The 27,197-nt window shown below is 36.4% G+C and overlaps 1 protein-coding gene and 1 long non-coding RNA gene across 2 annotated transcripts in view; one reads left to right on the top strand and one right to left on the bottom strand.

The window, feature by feature from the left end:
* The window catches only part of LOC147835341 (uncharacterized), a 221,907-nt gene that overhangs the window by 161,598 nt on the left and 33,112 nt on the right, over positions 1-27,197 (top strand). The gene's annotated exons all lie outside the window — the stretch shown is intronic.
* Positions 19,828-26,646, bottom strand: LOC147835342 (uncharacterized). Its single transcript, XR_015499696.1, has 3 exons — positions 26,493-26,646; positions 26,198-26,268; positions 19,828-22,656 (listed from the first exon to the last, which is right to left on the bottom strand). It is a non-coding gene; the product is annotated as an uncharacterized LOC147835342 (long non-coding RNA).

Here is a 27,197-nt window from a genome sequence, read left to right as displayed (position 1 = left end):
GTGTTTGGAAGTACTGTCATGCCTCTTTTCACCCTAGTGGATATTTCTCAAATTACAACAAACAGAGCTTTACTGCTGTCTGGCTGGATGACAAAAGTCCAAAAGCATGGACAGGCTTTAAATAGGGTATATGCAGAAGGATGCAGAAGGACTTTTAATTTGTCAGAAACTTGGGTCTAACGTATCACCTCAATAAATTACCACAATTTCACAACATGTTACTGTAATTTTTCACAGTAAATAACAATAGTGTCACTTTATTTATTCATTTAACTGTTAAATTTTTATTATTTACTGTGAAAGTAATGAAATTATTAGCCAAAAATTTACTGTAAATTTAAGGTCAAATATTTTACAGTGAAGAAACACATCCCTTTACATCAGTGTTTCGCAACCATGTTCCTGGAGAAGCACAAGGTTTGCACATTTTCCAAGTCCCCTAACCAAACACACCTGATTCAGACCATCAGCTCATTAGCACATAGAGAAAGACCTGTAATAGGTGTGTCAGAAAAAGTAGACATCCAAAACATGCAGTGTTGGTGGTACTCCAGGAACGTGGTTGAGAAACACTGCTTTGCATGATTTTTATTAATTTAAAAACTATTTACAGAAGAATCCAGGCCTTTATAAAAAAAATCCTTAGTGTTTAGCCCTGTATAAGTCTAAAATTTAATTCATAATGGTCGTAAAGGGTCTTTAAAAGTCTTTAAAAGAAACCCTGAACACTTTTGTTAGGGCAATAGGGAACAAAAAGAGCTTGAAACCTTTTCCAACCTCCAAAGTGGTAAATGGTTTGAGAAACGCTGATTTAGACTAATCCATCTCAGCTTTTTGGCAATTTTTGTTCAGGATTTTTATCTATTTAGGTGTAAATAAAAATGTTACTTGATTAGAATTTTTTTTGGCAGGATGAAAAAAAAAACATTATTCTTAGATATTCTGCAAAATATCAAAATACTGACAGCATAATAATACTAATATATTAAAATGTTACTAATGTCTTGCATTTGTGAAGCTGCCGAACTGTAAATTTTTTTCATTAATTTCCCTGCATGCAATTCACCACAGCATGCAATGCTTCCCGTCTATTTCATCCATTCTCATTCCAATTCATGCAGCACAAGAGATCGCAGGACATTTTGGCATTATTCTGTGCATATTATTTTCCAAACTTCTATTTATTTCTTCCCGCTGTAAAAGATCTTCCTGCTGCAGGAAGATGACAGCATGACGGTGAAAGTGAGCACTCCTGCAAGAGTGTGGCATAAAATGAGAGCTGCTGGATGCTGACCATCTCCTTCAGCTGTGTCTTCAGGAGAAGCGGCTGACATCTCCACGCTCGCGGTGGAAGAGTACAGGCAGACGGTGCTCATTGTTAGCATGAAGGGCATTCTATCTATTCCTCTCTGTCAGGGACATCAGCAGCTGAAGGAAAAAAGCTCTGCGTGCATTCAGACTGATTCCGCCTCAATGGCAGTTGATTAGATTTCACTTAGCTTTTATTTTTCTGGCCTCTGGTAATAGTACAGCCATTCCACACTCAGGAAAAAAAACTGTTTGGATGAATTAGGTTTTGTAAAATCAGTTTATTGTGCAGACAAACACTGCCATGCCGGAATTGAAAACAACTCGAAGAAGAGGCGCATTGGCAGCTGTTGCTGGAGAAGTCACAGTTTCTGCTACTTTATAAGAGTTAGAGACAAATCACCTCAGAATGCGACTGTCGCAATTCGCCCCCTTGTTGACTTCTTAATGTTCTATTAATTCGTTTGTAAAGCAAGACATGTTATCTAAACAGACCTGAGATTTTTCTCTTTTTGTTTCCAGTTGAGAAACTGGACAGGAAGGACATTTTCTCCTCCATTTATTGACATTAGTTAAATGAATGAATAAATGGCTATATACTGTAACAAATGGCTACCGATACTTTTGCCTTAGGCTTTAAAATTGAACTAAAGAAATATTTCTATACATTTTAAGTCCTATAACAAATAGTGTGTTTGGTCCAGACAAAATTGACCAACTCTCAACCTGCACATGGTTTTGATTAGATTACATCACATTTGGGTAAGTGGCATTCTGTGCAGTCATGCAAATTGAGAAAAAATAGCCCATCTGGAAATATTGAATATGATTATCAAGTTCTGCTTCTCCATTTTAAATATATGAGCTCAAGCCTGTTTATAATTTAGTTTAACTCTTTAACTGCCCCTCCCAGAAAAAAATTATTGGATTGTATTTCTTAACTCCTAATGCCGCTAGTTAACACACTCAATGCATTTTTCCAACACATCCAACACAACCATTGTTGATATGTTGGTTTATGTTAAAAGTACCACAATTAATACATATACTATGATAAATCTGAAAATATTAAGTGTAAGACCCATTTAATTAAAACAATAAAAATAAAACATTTTTAAAAATCATTTTTATTTTTTGAAGTATGGCAAAAAATATTTCAGATTCTCATTTAACTTGTTTTCTTATTTTTTTATCAATAAAGCCAAAATCAGGTGTAGCAGTGCACCAGTATTATGTTTGTTTGAATTGTTTTTGTAAACCAACAATGCTGTGTGTGTAAACCATTTAAAACAGTCAAAATATGGGCAACCATTTGATAGAGCAGGCAGTTCAGGGGTAACCAAAGAAATAGGTGAGATTTTAGTTTAAGCAAGAATTCACTCTAAACTTATCTTATTAACTGGCTTATTAGCTGTGTGTTATTGATGTTGACTGTTTATCAGTTTTAAAGAGTGTGATTAATACTTTAACCCAATCTAATACTTCAACCCAACTACTACCTTTCTAATAGTCATAAACAATTAGTAGTTTATTGAGCTAAAAGTCTTGATTGTTGCTGTGCTCCACACAGAAATGCCAACTGACCCAGCCGAGGCTCGAACCAGCGACTTTCTTGCTGTGAGGTGAACGTGCTACCCACAGTGCAACTGTGCGCCCTTGTGCAGTCATACAAATTGAAAAAATTATCAGCCCATTTGGAAATATTGAATATGATAATCAATGTCTGCCTCTCCATTTTAAATAAATTAGCTCAAACCTGTTGTTGATTTAGTTTAATACCCAGAGAAATAGGTAACACTTTGGTTTAAGTACGAATTCACACTATAAACTTATTTATTAACTGGCGATTAGTTGTCTATTATTGAGATATTGACTGTTTAAGAGTAATTACAATGTGTGATCGTATCCTAGATAATACCTTAACCCAACTACCTTACTAACTATTAATAAACAATTAGTAGTTTATTGAGCTAAACGTCTTGATGATTGTGAAGTGTGAAGTATACCTTAAATTAAGTGAAATGAAAGCAAAACTTGTTTATTTAATAACTATGGAGTAATACAGTTTTAAAAAAAGAGTCCACTTAATATTGTTCAGTTTCTTTTGATCTACAATTTACAGTATAGTTGTTTATTGTTTAATTTCATAAATCACTTATGACATTCCTGTCAAATTATTTTAAATAAAATTAATGTCATTGGGAGCTTTTTGACTGCATAAAATAGCATAGAAATGTGCCATGATTTAAGACACGTTTACAGTACATTCAAGACAATACCAATATTTTAATCACAGAAGAGTTAGAAATTAATATTCGTCATTTGTTCATGAAATCTTTATAGAATAAAGCAAATATTCACATTTTACACAAACCCATATGTAACAAATAAATCCAGAGAATTAGCAAGTGGTTTCTTAATTTCTTCCATAATTGTTAAAAAAAAAATTAAAACCATATTTGCTACATTTTTCACAATAATTAAAAAGAGCAAATCGTCACCTTAGAATTATAAGGTTCTATCTGTGTTCTGAATGATATTAAGATATTGAGCTTCAAAGTTTTTGCTATCCATATAGCAAACAGTATGTGTGTAACAGTTTGCTTTCATACATTAACATGACAGAGACCCTAAGGGTTCTCTAAATGTAAATGATCAAAGTTCTCTTACATTTGCAAATTGGAGTAAATAAACCATGGTAAATGCAGATAGAATCTTCTCATTCTAAAAAGTCATTTTCCGCTTGGAATTATAAGGTTCTGTCTGCCAGATAAATCATTGAAGCTTTACTTTTCAAGAAATACAATAAAATATATATTTAAGGTGGTGTTGTAACGATATGTTGATGCTTGAGAAAGTTAAATTTTTGCTTTCTATAACATTTATTTCATGTTTTAGGATGAATATTTTTTCTTGGTTAAATTAAGCATGCAAGGCTGAGCTAAATATTTTTCCAGTGCAGATGTTAATTTTATCTAATTAATATGTTATTATTTATATATTTTTTTGCTTTATATGAATTGTTGAATTATATTTATTGAATTATATGCCCCATGAATTAAATTAAGTATTTGCCCTTCAAGCCTTAATATTAAATTTAAAGACTTTAAAAGAAACACACAATGACCAAATGTTTTTAATAAACACTGAAAAGTGTTTCACTGACTATATGTAAACAAATCAATATATTTAACATTTAATACATTTTTTAATATTAATTTATTTTTCAACAATGTGAAATTTAACATTTCATCTCAATGTCGGTGTCAAAGAAGGTCGCTGGTTTGAGCCTCAGCTGGGTCAGTTGGCATTTTTGTGGGGAGTTTGCATGTTGTCCTCGTGTTCGGTCCAAATATAAGTCCAAAAACGTGCGGTACAAGTAAATTGGGTGAGCTAAAATTGACCATAGTGTATGTGTGTGAATGAGTGTGCATGGGTGTTTCCCAGACATGGATTGCAGCTGGAAGGACATCCGCTGCGTAAAACATATGCTGGATAAGTTGGTGGTTCATTCTGCTGTGGTGAACCCAGATTAATTAAGCCGAAAAGAAAATGAATTAATGAATGAATCTCAATGTCAAGAAATACTTCTAAATTATCACATTTACACACTTTTCAATTTTGTATGGTGCGGCATTATTTAGCCGACTCTGACTTTGTGTGATTTTGTCTTTCTGGTGTTTCCTGCTGTCAATGGAGCAGTCCGGCGAAATGACAAAGAAAGCTGATCCTGATTGGTCCTTGTTCGTTCATTAAAAATGCAGATTGGCTCACAGAAAAAACCTTATAGAGCCATGCTGGAGTTCGACTTTGTAGAAACCATTTTTGTTTTTTAAATAAAAAGTCTTAAAATGTAAACAACTTATAAAAAACATCACATAATGTAAATAAGTTGTCATTTAATAAGAATATGTAAATAACTCAAATTAAACAAAAATGTCAGATAGAACCTTATAAATCTAAGGTGACGAAATATAAAGATAAACTTTTAATATAAACTTCAATAGTTTGAGTACTAAAATGACACTGACTGTACACTTTAAGTATCAGTAATAAAATAAGTTTACATGGACGATAAATATACAATTTATTTCAACTGTTGATAAATGCGGTAACATTTCAAGCATTCATAACCTCACTAATGGTTGCATAGAGCAATGACAACAGCTTAATTGCTATTTAACCCAAGTATGGCACACCGCTAATGTTTAACAGCAAGAAAGGAGCATCTGCAGGACTACTGTCTTATTTAAACTGAAGAAATAAGCGTGCACACATTCAAACTGGAGCATGCCAGATCGGTTGCGTCAAGTGCTCTGTACATCTTTGCTTACATGTTTGTACCAATTGAAGAGATTATGGAGGGAAAAGCTGCATTAATATTGAGTGCTTCCGCTGTGTGCGAATCCTGAATGCTTTGACCTGTGACTCGCTGCTCAAACGCAGAAACCAGATTGAAAGAAGGGGTCATCACTGTTTGCTCTTTAAACTGCTGTCTTTGCGACTAAGGGCATGCCAAGAATTCCACAGATCATTGTGCTCCGATATGGCTCAAAGGTATGCAGTCACGTTAACAGAAACCTGACCTACCTGACTGATCGAAACTACACCCACGCTTTATTAAGCTCACAATTCTTGTGTGGGAAACAATGAAACGGTCTTGGAAGCTAATTTCTTCCCAGATACGGGATGGAGATGGACGGCTTTGAATGAAACGAAGTATGTGAAGAGAAATGCCAAGGTCTTCTCTTCATTCTGCGTTCAGCGGTTGCCAGGATATGCTTAGATGTCTTTTATATTCACAATTTTTTTTTCAAGGCACCTCTGGCAAACAGCTTTAGATGATTTCTATTTGCTGCTGCCTCAAAACGCTCTATTTTTACAACATTCAGTACCTTGTCCTTGCCTACTGCAGACAGCTGAGAAGAATTAAAATGAGAATTTGTTTTTATATCGGATCACAATTCATAAACAGTCTGACTTTTTATTTTGATCAAGAATTTGTATTTTTAATTTATTGATTTTTGCATTTAAATCAATGCACTTTTAATTCTGATGAGTGAATGAAACAGATTTGTTTCCCAGTCCTAGTGGAAGTGCATTCCTGAGGGCTTTTGTGGTTCTTGTTTTATCCTCCCTGCCTGGCCCAACCCAGCTGTGGGAACAGGACTGTGGGGCGTAACTTCATGCCCAATCCTCTCACATACTTCCACACACATGCACGCACATATCACTACACATACATGGTACAGCATACACACACTCCTTTGCCTGAAAGAAAAGTTATAATGCACCTGTAAATTCCTTGTCTTACACTATAAATGCAGGAAAATAATAGTATATTTTCTAATTAGTCATTTATTAAGTATAGCGATCAATGATTATGATTTAGGTATCATTAAAATTTTTTTAGTAATTTAATTTATAATCTGGAAAAAGGAAATTGTTTGTGTGACATTTAAAACAATTAATTTACAGTTTACATTTCACAGGGATACGTATTGTTAGGTATTGTTAGTTAATACAGTTAAGCAAGCTTACAATGGTAGGCTATAACAGCAATGTAATAAATTTTTTTTCCTTTGCCTTATTGAAAAGTTTTTGCATAAAGATGACATTGTTGTCAGAACTAATAAATGTTTACACTGATCCATGAAAACAACTAAAATTAACGTGAAAAACAAATAGTTGGTATTGCCATTTTTTAAAGGGGTCGTCCAGAGTGTATTTTTTAAGGCTTGGTTGTGTTTATGAGATGCAAAGCAATGTGTGCTTATGCTTCATTTGTAAAAAATCATGTTACTTTTCATATATTTATACTGCTACTCAGCTTACATGAAAATGACTGGCATATTTCCTAGTTCTTCCAAAAGCCTGCACTCAAGAGGTTCTGATTGGTCAGCTAACATAATGTACTGTGATTTGGATCGGCTCCACCTCATCAGGAAGCATCATGTCCAGTCACTAGCATGCTCTGTGCCTCTGCTGTGTAAATACTGTCAGTTACTGTAGCCGTGTCAATGTGAGACTGAATTAGACATAACATAAGAGGACATAGCTGAACTTCACCCCTGCTCTCTAAAATAAAATCTAACAAGTATATTTCATGTTATACGTATGTGGTTTGATGGATAAATATGAACTTGTAGCTTAATTGTTAATGGTGCCAAACAGCATTTCCTGTTGTTTACATCCTTGTTTACATCCTTGCTACAACATAACATTAACGATAGAAACTATGCATGTAATAGGTCAATTTTAACAAATAAAAATACTTACAGGTTGTGGCTCACAATCCACAGTTTAATCTATTATGGTTGGAGCTGCTCTTTCTATGAGGAGTTTTTAGCCGAATCCCGTACTAAGCTGGGAGAGTTTCTGAAAGCTGTCCTTTGTCAAATGCTAGAGCTTTGTATTTTTAATAATTCTCTGGAACATAATTAAAATTAAATTTTAAGTACTTTTCTCTTTGTGTCATGCCCTTTGAAAGCCCAAATAAGAAACAGAACAAGCTCTGTGGAAATAGCAGCATTTTAGATTTCTCTGCAATAGCTTGTGCGGGGTGTATACGCTCAGACTGACGCTGTGTTGAGGAGTAACTAGTTACATGTAACGGCGTTACGTAGTTTAATTACAAAATAAAAGTAACAGTAATTCGTTACAGTTGCTGAGAAAAAATGTCTAATGAAATTAGTTACTTGTGAAAATGTTAAAGATTACAAATGAGGTTAAATCTAAAAACTCACTAACCTGGATGTATTTTTTTTGTTTGTATTTTATGTTCACACAGCTACATTACACATCAACTAAAGTTTAAAATATGATATTATAGTGGCAGACTGGGTAATTACGAATTACATTTACTTCGTTACATTTGCTTGAGTAAAATTGTTGGGTAACGTGTACTTTTTTAGTACATTCAAAAATGTGTACTTTTACTCTACTCCAGTAAATTATTAGAGAAAACTCATTCCTCTTACTTTGCTAATTTGGCGGTGTTCCTCCGTTATGTTAAATGATAATAAATATGATTCATATGACTTGTTTGCAAATTTTGCTTGCTGCTTTTATCGCAAGATGCTGCATTGGAGAGGTTGTGTCGAGAGAGGTTGCTATAGAGACGAGTCTCCCGCTTTTGGTTAAAGTACGTGCCTTTGTTGGAATGATGGCTGAAGTCGAGGAAGACGTGCGAGTTTAATTCAATTCAATTCAATTCAGCTTTATTTGTATAGCGCTTTTACAATGTAGATTGTGTCAAAGCAGCTTCACATAAATGATCATATACTTTATTCTGTGGTCATACCATGGCTGGTTCTGAGAAGGATAGTCACACTGTCCATGCAGTGAGTTTATCGGACCAGCCTCAAGTGCAGTCTGTTTTCACTCCAAAAGTTCAACAAGAATAGTTTGATGATGTGATGGATGCTGCAAATGACATTGCAACATATAGCCTACATAGAATTCAGAATTATGTATATATTTTTCCTATTTCTTTCTATTTAACAGAAAGAAGATTTTATCAGCACATTTCTATAGTTTGCGTAAAAACATCCGCAAGTTTTTGTACTTTTACTTCAATATAGATTTTGGAGACTCTACTCACCTCTGCATTGTGGACCACCCCTAAGAAACACTATGCATTTACACATATATGCATTATCCTACAGAATGGTGAATGCAAAAAGTCAATATGTTGTCAAATACTGGTGCATGCCCTATAGCCTGAATTAAAAAAAAACTTTTTGGTGTTTACAAAGAGACAATAAGAGTATCTTTAAAAAAACTTCCATTTTAATAGTTTGTTTACAAAAGTTGCACTTTCCCAGGTTCATGTAAATGAATGGGAAATTTTTTTTCATTTTTTCTAAAATTAGATGCATCTATAAACTAAATAAAAACTGTTTATCTTACAAAGCAATCGTGTCTGTTGGATTAAACCACAAAATTTGTAAGGATGTATGTTTTTATCACTTTAGCAATGTTTTGAGATGTCATGGCTTTTGGATGAATAGACTTGAAGGATGAATAGAAATCTCTCAGATTTCATAAAAAAAAGTATTAATCTGTGTGTCAAAGATGAATAAGGGGTTTTGGAACAACATGAGTGTGAGTAAAATATTAATTTTGGGATGAATTAACCACACTTTCTATTATGTGCAATTGTTAGTGTATTTTTATAGTGTTTGCTTGTGAGTGTGAAAATGACTTTATCATTTTTCCCTGAACTCTGTCAGTGATTCTACATCACAGGGCAGTTGCTATTAAAATAATTTTAGATGTTTGTGTGTTTAAGAACTGCCAATCGTGACTGTCAGTAAGGTAATTTTTTGTAGTGCCCAATAATCTGTCACGTGACATGCACAGCGAGGTGATTGGCCTATCAGAAGTAGCAATTTCACTGCAGTATGCATATGATGGCCATTGAACAGTAGGTGGTCTGTGGGTGTGTCGTCTGAGACAAAGTTTGTTGCACGTGTTGCTTTCTGTCATCTTGTCAAACCCACGTGCAAGACCTAAACTCAGACTCTGCCTCTACAAGCAGGCATCAGCTGGTACAGTCAAATCGGCGCATAATCCGACAGAGTGGCGTATACAGCTCTCAGCCAGTCCTCATTAACCTGCCGTATCCTCAACTCAGACCTGTGTGGATGACATGCTTTGAGGAGCCCAGGAGTGTGTGCTCATTAGACAAGCCCACACACACACACTGCCTACCTCGGGTCAAGAGCATCTACTGTAGCCACCCTCTCCGTTCCCCTGGCTGATTGATGCTGTTAAGATGTCACAGCGATTCGCGTAAAGACCTCCACTTTAGACATGATGAGGAGGCCTGGTGAGGGGAGATGAGCACAGGACAGCGGCTCGATGAAGGCCACCAATTTCAAGAAACATTTTTTCAAGTAGACTAATTTCCATGTCTGAAAAACTTTGGGTTTAAGACCTGTTCGCACAAGGAATGATGGGTGTATTGCAAGGCCGTAACCATATTTTGAACAAAAAAAAGATATTTATTTAAGCTAATGGAAGATTTGGCTTATAAATATATATGTTGATATTTTGCTGAAACAAATTTTTTGCTTACAAAAAAAGGCCAATAAATATATAAAGAGCAGATTTTAGTTGAAATTGTTAACGCGTATTTAAGTGAAGTTTATTTAAAAACTAATAATGAGAGAATCACATGCTTATGATTGACCACAGCGGGTCCCGCATTAGCTAACACATGATTCACCTATCAGATGATTCCTAAATCACTATAAATAACCAGAGTTTCTTACCTCAGTATTTTCATCTTGAAGAATCCCCCTTCCCACCCCTACTCTGCCATCCTTTTCTAGATTGGGTGACACGGCGGCCTAGTGATTAGCACTGTTGCCTCACAGAAGATTGTCATTGGTTTAAAGTCCTTTCTGGATCAGTTGACATTTCTGTGCAGAGTTTGCATGTTCTGCTTGTCCTCGCGTGGGTTACCCCTGGGTTTCTCCCACAGTCCAAAAACACGCAACATAAGTAATTTGACCAGACCAAATTGGAACTATAGACCAGAGGTTCCCAAACTTTTCAGCCTGTGACCCCCAAATTAACAATGACAATGACTCGCGACCCCCAATCTCCTCTGAGGTGGTTATAAAAACAGCGCACACACATTAATAGGCCCAAGTCTATACTTGGTTTAATTTTGGAGAACATCACACAAGACCTTCCACCATATTCAGTCGTGGCTTTTCTTTTTAATGTATGTGAGTGCCGTAAAGGTGCATGTTGTTATAAATGTAAACTCATGTAACTATTGTAATGTGACTATTAATTTGTATCTTCTGAAGGTCAGGGATAAAACGTGTTTTTATTATTGTTTAATAAAATTAATTTAATTTTTGGAACCAATCGATTTTTGGAGCCTCCTTATTGTCCCACGATCCCCCTGGGGCGTCCCGGCCTTCACTTTGGGAACCACTGCTATAGATGACATTTAGTAAGCAGTATAGCTATCCTTAATCTGTCTTTAGCCCTTAACAAGGGGAGTTCATCGAGATCTACCTGAGCTCAAACTCCCCTTTTGCCCTGCTAACGGAAGTGAGCCCAAGGCTCGAGGATCTTAAGAGCTCTCCCAGGACAGCATGCCAAACAAGCTTTATTATCAGTCATCAGCTAAATGAGAACTCTTAAAATGAGTGTTTCATTAATGTAACAGAGTGAAAAATCACCTGGCCATGGTGAAAGGTTGCTGGTGTTCAGTTTGAGAATGAGCTCATTTCTTTCAACCTGACCAAACCTGACCAAACAGTTTACACACTGAAAGATTAGTTCATTAATTTAACTAATCTTGCTGCATCTGAGTCAGTTAACAATTCATTCATTCATTTTCTTTTTGGCTTAGTCCCTTTATAGGGGTGTCACGATTTCGATTTTTAATCGAAATCGATCGAAATTTTATGCTCAATTTTGATTATCGAATCAAAAAATAGAATCGTCTATGCTGCCACGCCCCCATGTCATGTCAGCTTGCCAAGCGGGAAAAAAACAGGCTTGTTGAAGTGCTTGTTAAACTGCAGAAGCAGGAGACCCGTCGACAGAACTTAAACCCTCTCCTCTTTCAATGAAGTCGCCGGTGTGTAAGCATTTTGGATTTCCAGTGAGTTATGTTGACAACGTTCGTGTTGTCGACAAAAAAAACACAGTTTTGCAAGCTCTGCTATGTACGTATTACGTACGGTTCGTCCGATAGACAACACCGCCATCGCGATCCTCCACGCGCCCCCGTTGCAAATCCGCTCGCGAAAAGTACACACTCAGGCCCTGTTGACACTGTCTTTGTTTTTAAATGGCATTTTAGAACGACAACGATTTGACATCCACAGTGGCGTGTAGCGTTTCTGAGCAGCCCTCCTTCCTCTCTACCTCTGAAAATGCACATCACGTGACCACACAGACACAGACGCACACACAGCCATGCGCTCGAGACAGCAGGTCCAGGCAGTCAGAGGACTGCTTCAATCTTTCACTCACTTGTACTTAGTCATTTTAGCAAACACCTCAGATACTGTTGGCTGGTTCCTGTTGGTTGTGCGTCTTTTTTACCGACGCCATTATAACGACACAGATCACTGCCTATTCACGAGTACCGCAGAAAAAAGTGATTGACAGGTGGTAATTATGTGTGTATCTTGCCTTTATCGTATGATTTGTTTATGGGTAAAACAAAGACCATGCAGGTCAGGTAGTTTAAACGGTAGGCTACAAATAATTTATTGGTCATTAATTAATTAATTATTCATAATCGAAAATCGAATCGAATCGTGCCTTTAGAATCGAAAATGTAATCGAATCGAGAATTTTGAGGATCGTGACACCCTTATCCCTTTATTAATCCGGGGTCGCCACAGCGGAATGAACCGCAAACCTATCCAGCACGTTTTTACACAGCAAATGCCCTTCCAGCTGCAACCCATCTCTGGGAAACAGTTAACAATTCACTGAATCAAATGATCCAGTGAGAGAGTCTCCAAATGTCTATATTCATTGATTCAAATGATCAGGTGAGAGAACTCCTGATATCACAAAGCACATTATTTCAGAAAATCTTAGGACAGACTCTGCAAAACAGTTCAAGTTGTGCTTGGTGCCAAATGAGGTCCCATAATCCTTCACCTTTGTCAATTGATGCTTCACATGTCCTGATCCGAGGGAGCCAGTGGCAAGAAAAAAAAAACTTCACCAATTGACAAAGTAAAGGGGAAAATAAAAACCTAGAGAGAAACCAGGCTCTGTTGAGCAAAACCATTATTCTTCTGACCAAACTTACTGTGTTTGTATCGGTCAACATGGCAAATTAAGCCACGCTTTTTAGTACAGGAGCCAATCAGGTATTGCTTTAGACAGACAGATGAGAGGCTAAAGACACTGTTGTTTAATTTTATTGTTGTTTCCTAATATAAATTTAATCAAAAGCTTGGCAAGCAATTTTGGAAAATTTGATATTTCCTCATTTGAACAGAATGCCCGAGCATGCCTAAGAGGTGTTTCAAAGATGGCCGCCGAGTGAAATGACTTGCCTTAAAAAGGAATTTGTTTATACTTAGTTAGTAGTTGATGTGCACATAACTTGGATACAAGTCCAAACTGAGTGTATTCTGTGTATGTATAAAATATCTAAATATACGTTGGGTTATACTGTCATCACATTGTCCTAAGTTTTAGGATGAACTTTAGGCCCACTGTATGTGGAAAACAATGAGTTATGAAACCGTTAAATTAAATGAGCCCTTGAGAGTGATCTTTTACATACCATGTCTCTTATCATATTGGTTTGAACTATGCTTTGCGCTGTTGGCATTTTCTTTGTTTTGGCTCCACGCAGTGGTTTTTCTAAGAGGTCAATGACATTCTGTGCCCTTTCCAGTTTACAGTCTGATTGTCACATCAGCTTGTGAAAGCCCACTGATGTCAGCGGTGCGCTAACAAACACAGCTCGCTTCTGTGAATTTTTTCTAATTGTGTACTCTAAATGAACATTGTTGCTAAGCACTCGAGTAACCTTGTCCCTTTTAATCTCTTTTATTATCCGCAAAATCACAGGTTTCACAAACAAAATGCTTTTTATTCCCCCATTCACTGCTTCAACAATAAGCAGCCCGAGTTGCTTAATTGTTCACCTGCAAAAATGACCTGTATTGTGCAAATCTACTGGTTATTCTACTCAATTCCTGCCTAATTTCAAGTCGGTATTACTTTAGAAACTTAGCTCTCACAAACTTTCAAAAGTTCAGTCAAAGAATTCAAAAATCAATAAAGAAGGTCCACAAAGCAAGTGAGGTGTAAGTATGCGTGGGCTGCCTTGTCCAATATTCAAATACTTTTTTCTTTTACACATTTATAGCCTTGTAAAGTGTTTCAAAGTAGCCCGACCTGATAAACAGACCTCCTGACTAGCTAAATAAAAGGGCAGGGGATGGTCTTATCTGAGTTGTGTTTTCCTCCGTGTCCTTGGAAACCGTTTGATTAGGCGCACATGAAACGTTTGCGGCAAATCATTTCTCATTTCTGACTAAACGTGGTGTGGTTTTATCGGTTCACCCAGATCTGATCAGTCGGGAGACCATGGGTGGCGTGTCGAGATCACAGTTCTGAGCAGAGAGCAGCCCAGAAACTTCAATATCACACATTATACAAGTGTCCCTTTACCATGACAGGCCTCAGCTGGTGTTTAGAAAGAATTCTTGCTGACTGTAGGCAGAGAATAAAACCACGGCCAACATGGCAGGTGTGATGCTGGCTGTGATTTATTTATTTATTAATTCTTTCATTTTGCATCTTCACACATTCTGCTCAGTGTGCGATTTTAAGCAGTGTTTTTCTCTCTTTTGTATCACTGATGATATAACATTACTTAATTGGAGAAGGAAAGAGTTTTTTTTAATAATGAAATGACTAATGGCACAGTTTTGCATAATGATGTAATGGCCACAAATAAAGGAGCTTCTAAAAAATCGTTTAATGACTTTGATAAGGTCTTTGTATGAATATAGCTCAAACAAATTTTTAGCAATTATATAATTTTTACTCCTGTATTTCCTCTGGGTTGAAGAAATCTGTACTAAAGTTGACGATGGTCTGTTAACTACTGTCTTATCTTCTCAAACTAGGTCAGGAAGTGATTAGACTTGCTTATTGTATACAAGTGTGAGAATAAAGTATTAAGGGCCTTTGTAGGTGATTTCTGTACTGAATAATCAAGTTGAATTAAGATACTTATTTAAAAAGTATACAATCAATTAAGAGAATAGTTGCTGTCAGTTAGATATTGTCACAGCAACTGTAAAGCTACATATTGATTAATCTACGACAAAAGGTGTCATGATAGATATTAAACAAACTAAATTGCTTTGGAAATGGCTCTCACCGGCCACTTTATTAGGTACACCTTACTAGTATCGGGTTGGACCTGCTTTTTGCCTTCAGAGCTGCCTTAACCCTTCATGGCATGGATTCAACAAGGTACTGAAAATAATGCTCAGAGATTTTGGTCCATATTGACATGATAGTGTCACGCAGTTGCTGCAGATTTGTCGACTGCACATCCATGATGCGAATCTCTCATTCCACCACATTCCAAAGGTGCTGTATTGGATTGAGATCTGGTGACTGTGGAAGCCCTTTGAGTATAGGGAACTCATTGTCATGTTCAAGAAACCAGTCTTAGGTGATTCGCGTTTTACAACAGGGCATGTTATCCTGCTGGAAGTAGCCATCAGAAGATGGGTACACTGTGGTCATAAAAGGATGGACATGGTCAGAAACAATACTCAGGTAGGCTGTGGCATTGCTGTGGCTTTTTCGGACCATTCTTTGTAAATCCTAGAGATGGTTGTACATGAAAATCCCTGATGATCAGCAGTTTGTGAAATACTCAGACAAGCCCGCCTGGCACCAACAACCGTGGCACGGTCAGTCACTTAAATCCCCTTTCTTCCCTATTCTGCTGCTCGGTTTGAACTGCAGTGTATTACCATCCAATTGATTCATATTTTATGATTTTTTTAAATTGTAATTTATTTCTGCAAAGCTGATTCATTCAAAATAACTAAAACATTTATCCAAGTAAACTCAATATTTTAGTTAGGATTAAGCTGCTTACATTAACATCATATTGACTTACAGTGTACATTATCAATAAGTTTTATTGTTAAGTGCTTTAATGTCAGAAGAAGCTTAAAGTCATTGGTCATTTATTATTATAATATAATAAATATAATATTATAAATTATTTCGCTGTCCGTTGTGCTCAGTTTTATTGCTAAGTAAAAGTTTTCATTTATAAAAAAATAAAAAAACATTACTGACCCCAAAGTTTTAAAAGCCACTGTATAATAAATGCATAACTTTTGGAAGTCATGTGGCTTCAAAGCTTGTATTCTCTGAATTGAGCCATGATGCTTTGTTTGTCAGATTTTCATTAGGTCAGAGATCAGGGAACTTGAACTTTGGCACACACACCACGGAAGATGAAGCTTCTTCACGTGCTTGCGTTTCCTCTCTCCCACATCTGCACGCGTATCGCAAGTGAACGAGCTCAAAGTCCGCTGTGACCGCACCTAAAGCCTTCCGCTCATTAGACGGATACTAGCTGCTCCTCAAGAAAGATGAGCTTATTTTGACAGCATGGAGTCCTGAAATCAGTGAAATCACTTTGTTCTGTTACGGCAGTATTTTCTCCTACCGGATATGGTTCCAGCAACCACAGCGGTTATTAAATCTAATATTATGTTTAAAGCCTCTTGCTAAGTGCGTTGAACTGTGCTCAGCCTTTCAATTAATTTGCTCGTTGTTTAGCAGTGACCCATTAACGCTACACAAAAATGCAAACCTGCACCCGTGTTATCATTCTGCAGCGATTTTGAACGTCGAATTGTGTGTTTCATGATCTGCCAGGCGAGTTTTCTGTCGTCAGTTCTGTGGTCTGCACACCCAGTGTTCTCCCCTCTGCATGTGTTTAGCATTCCATGTCTCAGGAAAAAGTCACCACAACTATGTCATGCAGACATTTATTTTTGCCTTGTAAAGCTACCCAAATGTTGTGGCATTTTTGGAAATAGTTTGAAACATTTGTGATGCAAAAAACCAACCGAGACCTTTACAGGAGGCGTCCGCTGTCATGTGAAAAAAGGACTCGATAACACTGAACGTCACTCAGCCCACACTAAAACAAACAGATCTGAACGTGTCAAAGGCCTTTGACGTCCCTCTTCACAGTGTAGGTCATATTATCTTCGGCTGGGACAGACTGTGGTTGGACCACTAGGAAGAAAGCACTACCTCACTCTTTCATTTGGTTGTTTCTTTCACTCACAACCTTCCATTATTCAGCAGATCTGAATAGTTTACTCTGCGTTGTTGGTTGTGGAAGACCATGACGCTGCTGTGATGGAGACTTTAGTCATGTGAGGGCTGGAGACTGATGTCTGTGTGGTGATCCTTTTCTGCCCCTTCAGATAAACAAACGCACAAGCTGATTCGCTGACCTCGAGGTTAGTGACAAATGTACGTCATATATCACCGTCACCTTTGAAACTGCCGACTCTCACATGCCAGCTTGCTGTCAGAAACCAAAACACGTTTGGGTTTAGCCTTTGATACAGAATTCTTGTTTGTTTGTGTTTTTTGAGTAGGTGTGTCAAATATTCTGTAGCTATACATTTTTTATTTGGTTATATGTCTGGGTTTTACGGGTCCCTTTTTGTAGCTCAGTAATGACTATGGCCAGACAGAATCTGCAGACATTTTTTGCTATTTCTGCTGAGAATTTTGTTAAAAATCTGTGGATTTATACTAAATAATTTGAGGAGTTTCATAACTAAAAACCTAATAAATACTAACTTTTTAAACTTTTATTTAATGTTTACAATGCAAATCCAATTAGATAATTTGGTAAACAAAGCAAGTCTCCTATGATAAAAGGCAGATAATATTACTTTACAAACTGTATTGTAAATAAATCAAATGGATATTTTCATATTATTCATTCATTCATTCATTCGTTTTCCTTCGGCTTAGTCCCTTTATTCATCAGGGGTTGTCACAGTGGAATGAACTGCCAACTTATCCAGCACATGTTTTACATAGCATATGCTCTTCCAGCTGCACCCCAGTACTGGGAAACTCATTCACACTCATACCCTAGAGACTATGCAGCGCAATTGATGTGATCCAAGACCTTTGAAGAGATGATCCCAAGGTATCCATAATCCTGGACCAGGCCATATCCCGAGCTGATGCTGTTGTGGTCATGGAGGAATCTGATAGATGAAAGACCACAGTACAAACGAGTCCCTGCATTGATCCTGTCGGCCGGCCTGACCTCCCGCCAGTGCCCTACTCACACATATAGCTTCTTTATGATGGACGAGCTTCTCCAGCCTCCGGTGCCTAGACCTTAGCTCAACATAGGAAGTTTGGTCAAAAGAATAGTGGTCTTGCCCAACAGAGCCTGGTTTTCCTCAAGTTTTTTTTCCCCTTCACTTCGTCAATTAGTAAAGTTTTTTTTTTTCAAGCCACTGGCTTGCTATGATCGGGACTTGTGGAGCTGCGTTTCGGTGGATTTGCTCTTCAGTGTTTGAACATTTAACTATGTACTAGTAACACATTTAACACTGAACTTAACTAAACTAAACTTCAACTCTGAAATCTGGACTTTACTCTGGACTTTTTACTATTTTAAGCTGCTTTTGACACAATCTACATGGTAAAAATCGCTAAAATAAACTAAAATAAATAAACATGATTTGAATTGAACAGAACTATGGTATTTAGTTTATTGAATTCAACTATAGTGCATGTCTTTGGACTGTGGGGGGAAGCTGGAGCACCTGGAAGAAACCCATGCGAACACGATGAGAACATGCAAAGTCTACACAGAAATGCCAACTGACCCAGCCAGGATTCGAACCAGTGACCTTCTTGCTGTGAGGCAACAATGCTGAGCCACCGTGTCGCCATTTTCATATTATTCAATAATATTGCAGAAGTTAATTTAAAAACTGAATAAATATAAATTTACACACATTTACACAAGCAATTAAATAAACTGAATTATGGGCAAAAAATCTGCATGCACAGATTCCGTGTAGGCCTAGTAATGACTTCCAAACATTTGAACTAGTGTCTAAAATTAATATTCGTCTATGATGCCAAATGTGAGTAAAAATCTGAGCTGTGCATTAATATTTATCGGCAGTTGTTTTTTGAATTATTGTTATTATTACTTGCAATGCCCAAGAATGTAATATAAAAGTTTCTAGAAAATGATTCTTTAAAGCAGGGGTCACCAATCTCAGTCCAGGAGGGCCGGTGTCCCTGCAGGATTTAACTCCAACTTGCCTCAACACACCTCCCTGGGTGTTTCAACTATACCTAATAAGACCTTGATTAACTTGTTCAGGTGTGTTTGATTAAGGTTGGAGCTAAAATCCCCAGGACACCGGCCCTCCAGGAACAAGTTTGGTGACCACTGCTTTAAAGACTAGAACTACCAAAATTCTGACTGTTCATATGAGAATGTCACATCATATTTATGTTTAAAGTTTTTAATGAGTTTTTAGAATATCTGTCATTATATTTAAGTCATTACCTTACATATATAATCTTTGTGCCTCAATTTGTTCAATAAGCAGGAGAACAGTTTTCACTGTGAGGTAAATGCTTTTTGAAAGGCATGTCTGAGTTAGTTATGTTTTTGGTATCAGAAACTTGAGTTTTTGTTAGCAGAAAATTGCTAGGCAACAGAGACATGCAAATTCAAAGGCACATTGAAAAATACATACGGCATTTTTGACTGTTATGGCAATCCAAGGTAGAAATACACATGACAACTTCTGTTTTATAATTTTAATAAAATAAAAATGTTAGAATTAACTATACAGGCATTTTGGGATTCACCATACGGGGTGATATGGGTTTTATTTTAACGGTTAGTAAATTACAACATGTAAAAATGTTCAACATGGCTGCTTCAGTTGTGTTTTTAAAATTTTATTTTATTGCAATAACAGGCAATTACAATGAAAATACAGTAAAATAGGTCAAATACAAACAATGCAAATATTACTGTATTACATATTATATTATGGCAAAGTGAAAGATAGTGAGAAAGAAAACAAAACAATAAAATTATAAAGTAAAACAAAAAGGAGAGAGAGGACACATGAAAATATTCAAAAGTTAATGCAGAATATTAATTAAAGCACATATTTTAGAAGTTTTAATTGTTTTCTTATTATGAGACTCTGAAATGGTGTTAGTATATTTACACCTATGTATAAAAAACTTTCTAATAGCTTTGTTAGTGTTGACTTGACAAGGAATCTAATATAGTTATGATATGGCATTGCAGCAAAAAAACATTACAACCTTTATTTTAAAGACAGTATTGTTTTGTGGCCAGTAAGAAATATTTATGGATAGAAAAATCTTTTCCTAAATTTGAGATAAGTTAACTTTTTAATGCAATAAACAATGAATAATGTTCAGAAATGATAATGTCGTTGGGTGTTTTTTATGCAATTAAATCAATGGTCCACGTTACTATTTTCCTTTATTTCCATTGAAACAATAATACAGGATATTTATTGTTTAGGTAACACTTTACAGTCATACTTTTTGAACAATAATCACATTTTTACTAGGGATGCTCCAATTGGGATTTTTGCAGCCGATACCAAGTACCGATTCCGATCAGCCGATATCGAGTACCAATTCTGCTGCTTCAAGCTTTATATTGCATTAAGCACATTTTCCCTCTAAGTATGAACCTTAAGGGAAGATCTCACCTTACCTAAGAGAATAAATTTAAGATGCTGCATATAATACCTTAACACATCTCTTATAACCATTTAGGTTTGAGTATGGCATGGCCAGAAGCAGCTTTTCAGAAAACAATTTATTCATACATTTTACTTAGGCTTAGGCTATATAATATATGGGAATGCTTGTGCATCTGCCTCTGCTGGTAAATTCATAAACAAACACCTGCAACCGTTCATGAGATCAAAAATGAATAAAAAATTATCGCCCGATACCGATCTTCGGCCGATCAATCGGACCATCCCTTATTTTTACCTATAGTTCATTAATGTATGTAATGTTAATTAAAAATATACTAGCTCCATAATTGATCATTTATACAACAAATACACAGGCAATAGTCAGTACAGGCAGAAAGCAGTTAACGCAAACAAACAAACAGGGCAAGAGTTGAAAACACAGCAAGAAAAGTCAAGAAAAACGCATTGTAATGTTCACAAAATTGTTTAACAAGACTCAGCATAGTCTGCGTGTTTGTGTGCTGTATAAATAGTCCAACTAATCCGTCTTTGAGCAGCTTCAGCTGTGTGAGTGTAATCAATGGTAACTTGGAGCAGGTGTGTGTGTGTTGCATGACAGGACTAGTAGTCCATACACTGGTGGATTTGTAGTTTGTAGTTAGTTGTTAGTTTATCATGCATAAACCTTTATTTATAAGTGTTGATTGTCTTGTTGTTAACACTTTGCTCTTTGTATAGAATTTGTTTTGTTTCTTTAACTTGGTACCTACTGTTTATTCTAGCAGGCATCTATTAAAATCTATTTAAATCAATAATACCCCCCCCCCCCATGTTTTATAAAAGACAAAAAGAAATTTGCACAAAGTTCTCATTTTATTCAGGCGTTGGTCAATATTAGTACAATATTTGGATGTATTTAAATGTGCTAAGAAACAAATTTATGCTGCAGCTTTAAGAAACCCATTTTAAAACTGAAAGATTTATAAATGTTTATCTTATATTTGTGATTCTCAAGGAATATAGCTCTGTTTAAAAGTTTGAAGTATAATTAAGCTAGCGCTTGATAGACACATTTCTCTGGAAGGTGCCAAAATCAGCTTTTACTCTGTCACATTTAACATGTTTTTATTTTGCCAGCGCAATCAATTGAAATAAGAAGCAGGAAAAATCATGCAGCAAGAGCATAATTGTAGGCACAATCATTCTTACATTTTGACAACTTTGATATCCTCGACTCATTTGTGCATTGTAAATGAATTTTGAACGATGCCAGATTATTTGCTTTGTTTGAAGGCGCCTTCTAATGTACTGCAGCATGTTACAGTCTATTTTGTTTGGTGTTACTCTTAGGAAAAACCTTACAGGTATGTGTAGATTTAGGGCAGGTTTGTGTTTTCTATTTGCTTGTATGTATGCCTCACAAAACCAAAAAATTTCTCTATTTAGTAAGTACAGACATGACAATCAGCAATCTCAAAAAAGAAATAGTTCATCCAGAAACATGAAAATCTTGTCATCATTTTCTAACCCTCATATGATTTCAAATCCATCTGATGTTCTTTCATCTGTGAAACACAAAAGGGAAATTTCTGAAAAGGAATATGGTGAAAAGGAATGAGGACTGGGACTGTCTATCTCCAAAATGGTAAACCAAATACTGTAAAAATGGAGTGGAATTTGGCTTTATATTTATTGATAACTTCAACCTCCAGCAAGCTTTTGAGGACTGTCATGATGAGATCATTGTGATATATCAACATCATATATACATTTAAATATAAACATCTTATAAATATTTATAAAAAATGCAGGTAGCATGGTGGCTCTGTGGTTAACACTGTCGCCTCACAGCAAGAAGGTTGCTGGTTTGAATCTCAGCTGGGTCAGTTGGCATTTCTGTGTGGAATTTGCACGCTCTCCCTGTGTTTGCATGGGTTTTCTCCGGGTGCTCTGGTTTCCCGTACAATCCAAAGACGTGCGCCATAGTTATGAGTGTTTGTGAATGCCACAATGCATGGGTGATTCCCATTCCCTGTGATATGGCAAAAAAAAAAAACATAGTATGACAGATTCAATATTGAATTTTTTTTTAACATTGAACTTGTTCTAAATAACATAGTCTTCATGAAAGTGCTCAAAAATAATGTCTGCTGGCAAAAAATCTTAACATAATATTGACACAAGTCAACCACTGGGGCTGAGAACAGGTCAAAAGAGACATTTCTTGCAGCCAGTCAACGAAGTTCACTGTCTAATATTGTGCAAATTTGTTAGATAGACATCGCGATCCCCTGCCTCATGAAAAATGGCATTTTAGAATGAAAATGATCTACTTCCCCACTAGTGTTTCATCTAGCGTTTCTGAAAAGCCCTCCTTCCACACCGCTGAAAACGTACATCACATGGACACACACACACACACACTCTGTCATGCACTCTAGCATTTGCACACGTCTGAGCTCCACGCAGTCAGCGGGTGCTTTGAGCACAAAACCCCTTGAGAGCAGTACATGTTGGACAGTTTATCAAGGATGTACCGCTGAATCGCGTCTCACCTAAACAAGATATTTCATTAATCTTGTTTCTATCTAATGACTCTTCGGTCTTTTGAATCTATCAGGTAGCGTGTCACAGCATCAGTACTTTTTTGCGAAAACCTCAGATACTGTTAATTGGTTGCTGTTGGTTGTGCACCTTTTTTACCAAGCCAGTTTGTTGACGCCATTATAACGACACAGATCACTCTGCCTAGTACCACAGAAAAAGTGATTGACAGGTGGTAATATGTGTGTAATTTATTTATTTATTTATTTATTTATTTATTTATTTATTTATCTATTTATGATTTAATTATGGGTAAAAAAAAAGACCATGCGGGTCAGGTAGTTGAAACGGTAAACTAAGAATTATGAATTTGTTATGAATTATTCATAGATAATTAATTCACCATCACCTACAACGAAGATGTCATCGTCAATCGCGATGTTTCACAGACAACGTATGATCCAAATAGGTCAAAATCGCTCAACACTACTGGATTTGCTGATGACCCGTTTTAGCAATTCAGAACTGATTCTTCCTCTTTAAGAGAGACCATGCATTTTAATCTTTAAAACTTTGAGCATACTCCTTTTTATTCCTAATCAGCTACATTGCATGAAATTTGAAAAGGTGTAATGGGGCATTCAATAGCATTCCTGTTCCCGTTTCATGTTTTCAATGCAAAAACACATTCCTTGTGAAAAGACATCTACGGTAGGACTCGCTAAATATTCTGATGCTCTTTCATATGTGTTACATGTGAGTGATTAATCAGGTGTAACCAGATATTTTTTTTCAATAACTGGAATCTTTGTTGTACTGTCAACATATAGCCACTTATAAATGGTTAAATTTAACTTTAGAAAGACATTAGAAAGAGAATTTACAACGTCTTGTTGGGATCATGTTTGGTCACGCACCTCAGTTCAGAAGAACATGCAAATTTATTGGAAAGTGCAACCATAATACAGTAAAAGTTTATAATTTGCAGAGTTTTTAAAGGCCTGTAACAGTAGCTTCTAAATTCTATTTTCAATTACTTATTTATTTTCTTTTCGGCTTAGTCCCTTTATTAATCTGGGGTCGCCACAGCGGAATGAACCGCCATCTTATCCAGCACATTTTTATGCAGCTGATGCCCTTACAGCCGCAACCCATCACTGGGAACCATCCATTCACACTCATTCACACACATACTGTACACTATGGACAATTTATCAAACGCGGGGATTACATGCAAAGTCCACACAGAAATGCCAACTGACACAGCCGAGGCTCGAACCAGCGACCTTCTTGCTGTGAGGAGACAGCACTACCTACTGCGTCACCGTGTCGCCCTTAATTTAATTAATTATTTTTATTTTATACAGTGAATACAGTAATATGAAGTGCTATTTTACATTGTGCTTATTTTATTTCTGGTCACACTTTACAGCAAGGTTTCATTAGTTAATGTTAGCTAATGTATTTACTAACATGAATTAATTATGAACAATACTTGTACAAAATGTATTATTAATCGTAGTTCAACATTTACTAATTCATTATTATCATCCAAATTCATGCTTGTTAACATTAATGCACAATGAGTTAAAATGAACTAACATGAACAACTGTATATTAATTAACAAACTCAAAAATACTGTAATGTATTGTTCATTGTTTGTTCATGTTTGTAAATGCATTAACAAATACAAGCTTATTGTAAAATGTTATCTAATTTCTGTACCTGAATATTGTGGTTACTGTTTCATTTGTAACTTGCACATTAATTAATTGTATTCAGATTCACTTTGTTACAAAATCACCCCCCAGTATTGTTCAGATCTAAGTGTAAATTCATATTTTTTATTCAAATTTCCAAATTATTGTAATGTAATGTGTATTTTTATAGCACAATTATTGTGTATGGCCATACACCCAAAGCGCTTCACAATCATGAGGGGGGGTCTCTCCACACCACCACCAGTGTGCAGCATCCACTTGGATGATGCGACGGCAGCCACAGGACAACGGCGCCAGTGTGCTCACCACACACCAGCTATTGGTGGAGAGGAGAGACAGTGATAGAGCCAATTCGGTGGAAGGGGATGATTGGGAGGCCATGATCGTAAGGGCCGATAGAGGGACTTTGGCCAGGACACCGGGGTTACACCCCTGCTCTTTCACGAGAAGTGCCATGGGATTTTTAGTGACCACAGAGAGTCAGGACCTCGGTTTAACGTCTCATCCGAATGACGGCGCCCACTGACAGTGTAGTGTCCCCTTCACTTTTACTGGGGCATTAGGACTCACGCAGACCACAGGTTGAGCGCCCCCTGCTGGCCTCACTAACACCACTTCCAACAGCAACCTAGTGTTCCCTAGTGGTCTCCAATCCAGGTACTGACCAGGCTCAGCCCTGCTTAGCTTCAGTGAGTAACCGGTCTTGGGCTGCAGGGTGATATGGCTGTGGCCATTATTGATTTAATACTTAAATTTAATTGTTAAATAAAATCATAGCAGTAATTTTTGGGTTTTATTATAGTTTCAGTTGTCATTCAACTTCATTAATCTAAAAGAAAATGACCAGAATATTTTTCAAAATCTGTGGTCTGTAGACCATGGATGGAAGAATGATAATTAAAAAAACTGTAACCACATGAGAATACTTTTTTTTTTACCCAATTCAGACAACACTCTACAAGTAAGATTATATTAGAATCCTTCAATAGAAAAATCATATGAATGACGTCTGTTCTTCTTTAATTGATTTTTGCTTTCACTAATTCCATTCATTCCTGCGTGGACCTCTGATTTCCACATATTTTTGCCCATATTTCTGTGAATTGTCAGTTTATCCGCATGCACTTGTATGCAAATGCTCAGCTGTTGAGTCATTGCGACTGACACTGTGTTTGCACATCCCTTTGGAGCTCTTTCTTCTAGCCCCGTCTTTTCTCTCCAAAAAAGCTCTTCTCTCCATAAATCCATGCAAAAATAAAAAATAAAAAAAATCTTCGCCGGCGCAAATCACCGTCTGCTCCACTCACCTTGAGACGTCCACCACCCCCACCTTTCTCACCCCCAAACCCAAGGAAATGTATCTAGAAATGGACTGTGGCTGAGAGAAGGGAGAGGGAAAAAAGAAAGCAATTAGTCATCGATTTCAAAGAGAGTGTATAATAAAACGTTTCCCCCCTAAGGTAAACCTGCGGAATACAAACACGAATTAGCCGCCCACACGAGCGCTGTGAATAAGGCACGAAGAATGCATGGCAGCCCACACAACTTCTATTAAAGAGTGACACACTTAGACACACCGACACATGTAGATATGCCTCTCACCTCCCTGTCACTCTACTCTTAGAGGAGTCGTACAGCCCTTTCAATGTTCGCCATGTAAAAAGCGCAGGCTATACTCAGGTCCTCTGATCCTTTCACTCTCGCATGATGGAGTCCTTTCATAGTCGTGTGCTGTGGGGTGAGATAAATGTACAGCAAATCTATATGTAAACGTGCGTGCATGCCCTGCTACAAATGATATATTTAGTTGGGTTTATGTTTAAAATACATGCCAAGAAAAAAATACACTGACTGATTTTCTCAAAGACTGTTACAGTTCTGCATCTTAGGTAAATATGTCTAGCTTTATTTTTGAATGATGTTATGTTGTATTCTGTTGTTAAAATAGTTATAATTAAATAGTTGTTAGTAAATAGTTATAAAATATAATTAATATATTATTAGCATATTATAGTGTATTATTCTATTCTATTATTTCCCAGTGATGGGTTGCAGCTGGAAGGGCATCCGCTGCGTAAAACATATGCTGAATAAGTTAGCGGTTCATTTTGCTGTGGCCACCCCTGATTAATAAAGAAAACTAATGAATATATATATATATATATATATATATATATATATATATATATATATATATATATATATATATATATATATATATATATATATATATATATATATATATATATATATATATATATATATATATATATTATATTATATTCATTATATTCATTATATAATATT

Source organism: Danio rerio, chromosome 9 (genome assembly GCF_052040795.2).
Source record: "Danio rerio strain M-AB ecotype USA chromosome 9, GRCz13ab, whole genome shotgun sequence".
Classification (NCBI taxonomy): Eukaryota; Metazoa; Chordata; class Actinopteri; order Cypriniformes; family Danionidae; genus Danio; species Danio rerio.
Note: the sequence above shows the minus strand (reverse complement) of the source record. Positions and strands in the feature narration are given on the sequence as shown.